We start from the raw sequence: 8238 nt of genomic DNA, 5'->3' as shown, positions 1-8238 counted from the left end.
CCAATTAAACCATAAAGTCCATTTCTTTGGACTGTGGGAGGAAGTACCTGGAGAGTACCCACACAGACACAGGTAGAACATGAAAACTCCACACATTCAGCTCAATTCAATTCAGTTCAATTTAATTTTAAAAGCCCCAAATAACAGTAGTTTTCTAATGACACTTCCATCAGAGCAGGTTTAGACTGCAGTCTTTTTTTTATATCATTTAGGATAAGATATTTAGGCAAGAAAAAACTTTAGGAATCAGAAACCTCAAGCAGATGACCACCTGTCACGACTGGTTGAGATTAGAGAGAGAGAGAGAGAGAGAGAGAGAGAGAGAGTGTGTGTCTAAGGCCACATTCAGACAGGGACAGGGAAACCGGTGGTGGGAGCTGAGGGGAGCTGAGGTGGGTTGCTGTGGGCGTGGGCTGAATGTAACAGCTGAGAAATTATAGAAAATGTTTTATTTCTCTGATTAATGATAGCTTTTCAGGTTTAGAAGTTGGTACATGAAATAAAAAAGTCAGAACACACACACAGGTAGATTATCAGAGTTTAGTCCGTGAATGCACCTGGATAGTCTCTGCTTCAGAGACATTTCAGGCTGTCTGTGGAGGTTTGGCCGATCTGAGTGTCTGATTGGCAGCTGGAGCATGACGTGGGGCTCCGGTTTCCCAAAAGTTGAATCTGGCTCAACCTCTCTCCCGGACACCGGCACGTTTTTTGCGGGCTGCCGGAGTGGAAACGCACAACCCTGTCCCTGTCTGAGGACCACCTAATGTGTGTGAATGTTGAACTTTTTTTTATAATCACATCCTTGACAATCACTCTGCAGTCCTCTTGAAGCTTACCCCCTTCCAGAACAGTGGAGTCATGGGAAGATTGCTAGTACCCAGACAGTGCTTCAGAAGCATGTTGTGTGCATGCAGCCTGGCTGGACTCATCTATGGTAAAGCTATTGATTTTGCCCAGATCTTACTTTCAGTCCCTCTCAGCAGGTATCTGGTGTTTGACAGCAACTGGATTAGGAAAAGCTGACCTGGTTTCCTTTGAGCACATTATTAAATCAATTCAAATCAAATCAATTTTATTTGTATAGCCCAAAGTCACAACGTACATTTGCCTCGGAGGGCTTTACAATCTGTACAGGGAGATATTACTGATTTGCTGAGCTCAGAAATCCTGGTCTGATATAACTAATATCTCCCTTTTATGAATGACTCAGTCCAATAATCTTCAGTGACAATGTAAGATGAAGTGTGCCTCATATTTGAATGCAGAAAGTAATGGTGTGAGGGTTTGAGTGGTGGATAGGCATGTATCATTTTTTCGCCCATGTAGGGGCAGCAGAAACGCAATATTTATATATAATCCCTTCATCATCCCTTTATAAGATGATATTGTGACATTTAGGAAATAGTTATAACAGAGCACCTAGACACCTGTTAAATTTAAGTCTAATATCCACACAGTTTTTGGCTCTTTTGATATTTTAAGTCGCACTTAAAATATCAAAAGTAAAAGTACTCAATGTAGAAAAATGCCCAGTCAGTGTGTACTATAAATTGCTATAGTATTTTATTTTGGCAGCAGGTCGTTTTTAAGGTTTTAGGAGAATAAAGCTAAAACTCTACATTTAGTTCTCAGAACAAAACATTTATTTTTTTTCAACAATATATTTATTAAAGTTTTTACATAGATATATAAAGTACACAGACATACATATTCGAACAATATACAAACACTAGATACATTCAATAAGAGCACTTGAGTCCATGAGAGTTCTTACAGGTGTTATAGAGTAATCTTCAGGTTGCAGCATATGATTGTGGTCCTGTACACTCTCAGAAAATAAAGTACATAATTGTACCTTTAAGGGTACAATGGCTTGTCACTGGGGCAGAAGGCACAGTTTTGTACCCTTGACACTGAGTACTTATTTGTACCCTTGTGGTTTGTACCTTACAAAGACCAATCTTGTACCTCTGGTGGCAATTTTGTACCCTTATTTTGAAGTACAAAAATGGACCTTTAAAAAGGGTACAAAATTGGCCTTTATAGGGTACATTATAGTACCATTATTTATTTCTGATTTTTTTGTGTATCTACATTATACAAAACACAAATGATTTTTAAATTTATCAGAATGTATTTTTTATTTTCATATTTCAATTCCATTTAACTTTAAACAATGTAAAATTGTCCATTGCAGGCAAGTCCATTCTCCACCAACCTTAAAACTGCATACATGAAAATAACACTTGACACTCACTGACAGAAGATCTAACATTTTCGCATGTTAATTTTGTACATCTTTAAATACTATGTCGAAGTGTGACATACAAACTGTTATCCACAGAATAAGTGTCAAGTACTTGGAAGTCCATTTCATCGCCTGGTTTTAGTAAAGTCCATTCTCCATCAACCTTTACACTGTATGCATGAAAGTGACAGTCATATGACAGAAGAACCAACATTTTACCACAAAGGATCCACAAGGTATCGATGTTCAAAATGTACTTGAGTCGCCAAAACAGTGGAATTCTCTCTGAATGCAATACATCTATGACAAATACATCTTTGACAGCATACTTGACATTGTTGACTCTAACTTCAGAAACACGTTGGATAGCTTTGTCTGTAAAATCTACATTACAAATGTTGTGATTCTCTGAAATGGAGTAACAGTTCATCCATAGAGGGAGGATTTTCAGTGACAGAATCCATCCCAGGCTCATCAGAATCCTCAGAGGCCACCACATCTTCATCTCCATCACAGTCATTGCATTGACATAAAACTCTGTCTCTGTGTCTCCTATACACATGTCGTCTAAAAGACTCATATTTTGTAAATGTTGACTTGCAGTCATTAAGTCTGCATGTAATAGAGAATTTAGCTTCATGGGCAGGAATAAGTCCTATGTGCTGAATTAGTTTCATAAAGGTGAATGTTCTCCTTGAGCATTTGGAGCATTGGTATAGATGAGGCATGGTTGAGTCAATAGAGGAGGTTTACTTGCCTGGTGACAGTTATTGGCAGAGGCTTCTCACCATCCACAACTATTTTGGTGATGTGCCTTTGGAGAAACATCAGTGTGTTCTTCAGGTGTCGTGGAAATGTTAAATTGAACACAAAGTAAGCACAGAAAGCAGAGATGATTCCTTCGTCAATTGCTGAGCTGTGACACAACTCGATGCCATCCACTTTCACAGCATTCGGAGCTCTCCTGGTAAAGGCCATTTTCCAGTCTCGATCCATCAACTGGATAGTTGGTATGGAGTGGCAGGATCACTCTATTCAAAACCAAAAGGAAAAAAGACAAGCAAATCAGATTAACATGATGTGGAGTTCAGGCCACACAATGTAAGTGTAACTGTACTTTATCCTTTCAAACAAGAGCATTTAAATCAAATCAAATCAATTTTATTTGTATAGCCCAAAGTCACAAAGTACATTTGCCTCAGAGGGCTTTACAATCTGTACAGGGAGTGACACCCTCTGTCCTTAGACCCTCGGTTCGAGTGAGGAAAAACTTGCCCACAAAAACCCTTTTAACAGGGAAAAAATGTGGAAGAAACCTCAGGAAGAGCCACAGAGGAGGGATCCCTCTCCCAGGACGGACAGACGTGCAATGGATGTCACGTGTACAGGACAAATCAACACAAACATATTGTACAATGACTGATAAAATGACAATGAATTATAATGAATGATAAAAATGATTACAGTAATAGATATGGTAGTAATAATGACAGTAATAATATATGTAGTGGGCGTCATGCAGGATCACAGCAGCAGCCACGATCCACGAGAACCTGCTGGACGACAGAGCACAGAAACTCCGGGGAAGTTTGGTTAGTACATGCATTAATGAGACATGTCCCACAGAGGAGAGATAGGAGAATATGGAGAGATATAGGATATAGATTATATATAGAGAGGAGAGATAGAGAAATATATATAATATATTATTATTAATATACTCTATTTGAGAGGGGAGGAGGTGTTTTCGGTGGAGATGTGTGCTCTTCAACACCAATACCGTGCCTGGCTAGGCATACCCCTCTGGGGTCCCCCGGCAGTGTAATCCTATGGCAGCTAAACTAAGGGATGACCTGAGCCAGCCCTAACTAGGCTTTATCAAAAAGGAAAGTCTTAAGTCTATCTTAAAGGTGTTGACCGTGTCTGCCTCCCGAACCCAGAAAGGTAGTTTGTTCCACAGAAGAGGAGCCTGATAGCTGAAAGCTCTGGCTCCCAATCTACTTTTGGAAACTATAGGAACCACAAGGAACCCAGCGTCCTGAGAGCGCGATGTTTCTAGAGGGTAATAAGGTATTATGAGCTCTTTTAGATAGATGGTGCCTGACCATGAAGAGCTTTGTAAGTAAGGAGAAGAATTTTAAATTTCATTCTAGATTTAATAGGTAGCCAATGCAAGGAAGCAAAATGGGAGAGATGTGATCTCTGATCTTGGTTCCTGTCAGAACACGTGCGCAGCATTCTGAATAACCTGCAAAGTCCTAAGAGACTTATTAGAGCAGCCTGATAACAAAGAGTCAATAGCAGCCTTGAAGTAACAAATGCGTGGACTAGTTTTTCTGCATCTCTGCCTGAGAGACAATGCGTCTGATTTAGCGATGTTACGTAAGTGGAAGAATGCAGTCCTCGAAATTTGTTTTATGTGGACGTTAAAGGACAAATCCTGATCAAAAACAACTCCAAGATTCTTTACAGTGAGCTGGAGGCAGGGTGATCCCATCTAAAGTAACTAAGTCTCTAGAAAGAGAGTTTCTCTGAGGTGTTTGGGTCCAATTACAAGAACTTCAGTTTTGGCTGAATTTAACATCAAAATTTGTAGGTCATCCAACTTTTATATCCTTAAGGCATGCTTGGAGTTTATTAACTGATTGGTTCCATCAGGCTTGATCGTAAATTAATTGGGTGTCGTCAGCATAACAATGAAATTGATAGAGTGATTCCTAATAATGTTCCCTAAAGGAAGCATAATATAAACTGAATAGAAGTGGTCCAAGTACAGAACCTTGTGGGACCCATGACAAACTTTGGTCTGCATGGAGGATTCATCATTGACGTGAACAAACTGAGATCGATCTAAAAAGTACGATTTAAACCAGCTTAGGGCGGTTCCTTTGATGCCAATTCGATGTTCCAGTCTCTGTAAAAGAATTTGATGGTCAATGGTGTCAAATGCAGCACTAAGACTAACAGGACAAGTACAGAGATGAGTCCTTTGTCTGATGCCATTAGGAGGTCATTTGTAACTTTGACTAATGCGGTCTCTCTGTGCTATGATGCACTCTAAATCCTGACTGGAATCCTCAAATAGACTTGTTATGAGAAAGTCAAACAGCTGATTAGCTACACTTTCTCAGTATCTTAGACAGAAAGGGAAGGTTGATATCGGTCTGTAGTTGGCTAAGACCTCTGGGTCTAGAGTGGGCTTTTTAAGAAGAGGTTTAATTACAGCTACCATAAAGGACTTTGGTACATATCCTGATAATAAAGACAGATTAATCATACCAATACGAATTACTAACTACAGGTAAAACATCCTTGAGCAACCTGGTTGGATGGAGTCTAAGAGACAGGATGACGGCTTAGCTGCAGAAATGATTAAAGTTATTTGATGAAGGTCGATGGGGAAAAACAGTCTAAATACATATCGGTTTACACGCTGTTTCAAAACTTGCTGTATCAGAATGCAGATTCCAATGCCTGTTGAGGGCAAGAGGTGATGGATTTTGTCTCTAATAGTTATAATCTTATCATTAAAGAAGCTCATGAAGTCATTGCTACTTAGACCTAAAGGAATAGATGGTTCAGTAGAGCTGTGATTCTCTGTTAGCCTGGCTACAGTGCTGAAGAGAAACCTGTGGTTGTTCTTATTCTCCTCAATTAAAGAAGAGTAATAGGCTGCTCTGGCATTACGGAGAGCCTTCCTGTATGTTTTGAGATTATCTTGCCAGGCTAGATGAAATTCTTCCAGTTTAGTGGCACGCCATTTGCGTTCAGATTTACGTGCCTCTTGCTTTAATTTACGAGTCTGCTGGCTATACCATGGTGCTAGCCTTCTTTGTTTAATTATCTTCTTTTTCAGAGGTGCAATAGAGTCTAGAGTTGTCCGTAATGAGCCTGTAATACTATCAACAAGATGGTCTATTTGTGGGTGGCTAAGGGAAGTAGACAAGTCCTCTGTTACAGTTAGACATGGCATTTGATTCAATGCTGAAGGAATCACTTCCTTAAATTTGGCTACAGCACTATCAGATAAACATCTGCTGTAGAAGCTTCTACACAAAGGCTTATAGTCCGGTAGTATGAACTCAAAGGTTATTAAAAAATGGTCAGACAGAAGAGGATTCTGTGGGAAGACTATTATATTATCAATTTCAATGCCATATGAAAGAACAAGATCAAGAGTGTGGTTCAGACAATGAGTCGGTTTATTTACACTTTAAAAAAATATTGTTTTCAAATTGAGTTTATGATAGTACTGAAAACGTAATTTACTGGGTAATTGAATAATGGTTGAAGGCTAACAATTATATGGGACCATCCAGACAGTATTCAGCACATCATCGTTATCACTTTACTTACCACTTACAGTATGCATGGAGCCATTATAGTAGCAAAAGAGCTGCACATGCGTATCTCAATCGGTGTGAGTGTAATCAGATTTGTAAATGTGTGACAAAATTCATAAATGCGTAATTAAATTTGTGAATGGTACAAGAATCTGCAAATGTGTATTTAGAATATGTGTGGGTGTAATGAGATTTGACAGTGGGTAAAAAATAATCTACAAATCTGTATTCAGATTTTCAAGTGTACTGCGATCTGTAAATGTGTACACAGATCTGTGAACTAAAAAATCTATAAAACATTTGCAAATATGTACCCAGATCTTTATGTGCCTATGTCTTCAGTTACAACTGAGGCGTATCCTTAAATCAGTGGGTCTGTCAGGTATATTTTGTGTTGTGCGATGAACAAAAGATGCTTGCAGGATAGACATACCTCTCCAAGAGTAATAAAGCAATCAATGTTCTCCTTGAAGATGTATGGCAGAAAGATGAGGGCTGCTCTGAAGTCAATATCTACAAGACATAAGATATACAAAATAATAGCATTTGTTCTATTTCCAACATTTTTTCTGGAAATGTATTTTCCAAATTCTGCAACTTAATAGTCAATATAATGCGAACATGAAGAAGACCCAAAAATTAGTTAAAACTGTTATTCATCAAGATAGAAAACAAGTTGAGTATCCATCCAATAATGTTAAACAACACATTTAAAAAGAAAATATGTTAACAGTGAATTATATTTGTACACACAAGTTTGATTAATTAATTTATTTTTATTATTTAATCAGTACCTTGTAGATCCTCCGTGAGACTCTTGTCTTGCTTCCAGGTAGAGTTTAGACAGTGGAGATTTCCCTCGAGCCAGATTGAGAACCTTGGATACAATCAGGGCCGGTCCTAGCTATGGGCAATGTGGGCGGCCGCCCAGGGCGCATTCTCCGTGGGGGGCGCACGAACGCCCGAAAAAGCAAAAAACCTCGGTAATTTTCGATACCGCTCATTAAGTTAGCGGAGCGGGCGCCCCGGGAGCGGGGTGTCGACAAGGCAGAGGGGGGCGTCGGACAGACCGATGGGGGCGCATGGCGCATCAAGGGGCGCACGGGCGATCCGTTAGGGCGGGGGGGGGGGGGGTTCGCCCAGGGGCGCAAATGTGCCCAGGACCGGCGCTGGATACAATACAGCTGAAGCCTTCATTAAATCGCTGACACACGTTTCCTATTGCTGGATGGATCCATTCCAACTCATTGTACAACTACAGGTGAAAAATGTATGAGATTTATTTAGTATCCGAGTCCAAGCTACATGTAACTTTTCATGCCATAAAACCCTTGAAATTAACTGTCATTACTTAATTACATTATATGGATAAGGATCCCAGCTATCACTTTTTGATGCATTTTCACTTACCACAGCCGGTGTCCTTATAAAAGGGTATTTCTTGACGGTTTCCTCCACAGTCATGCCATCTGCTATCTCCTTTTGCCGCCATGCAAAGGTTTGCTGCACACGGTCTTGTACAATCATGGGGTCTGGATGCATCTTCTGGTACTGGCTATGTAACACCTTCACGTGAGCATCAGTGGAGGATGGATCCTCACCAAGAACACTTGATGCCTAAAGAGACTTCAAATACACATGCGACTC

At 39.8% G+C, this 8238-nt stretch overlaps 1 long non-coding RNA gene across 1 annotated transcript; it reads right to left on the bottom strand.

The window, feature by feature from the left end:
- Positions 1 to 1889: 1889 nt before the first annotated feature.
- LOC113744851 (uncharacterized) lies at positions 1890 to 7528 on the bottom strand. The gene is made up of 3 exons (XR_003461874.1): positions 7386 to 7528; positions 7025 to 7104; positions 1890 to 3279 (listed from the first exon to the last, which is right to left on the bottom strand). It is a non-coding gene; the product is annotated as an uncharacterized LOC113744851 (long non-coding RNA).
- Between the last annotated feature and the right edge of the window lie 710 nt (positions 7529 to 8238).

The sequence above is a fragment of the Larimichthys crocea genome, unplaced genomic scaffold (assembly GCF_000972845.2).
Source record: "Larimichthys crocea isolate SSNF unplaced genomic scaffold, L_crocea_2.0 scaffold249, whole genome shotgun sequence".
Classification (NCBI taxonomy): Eukaryota; Metazoa; Chordata; class Actinopteri; family Sciaenidae; genus Larimichthys; species Larimichthys crocea.
The sequence above is the reverse complement of the archived record's forward strand: the minus strand, read 5'-3'. Positions and strand labels throughout refer to the sequence as shown.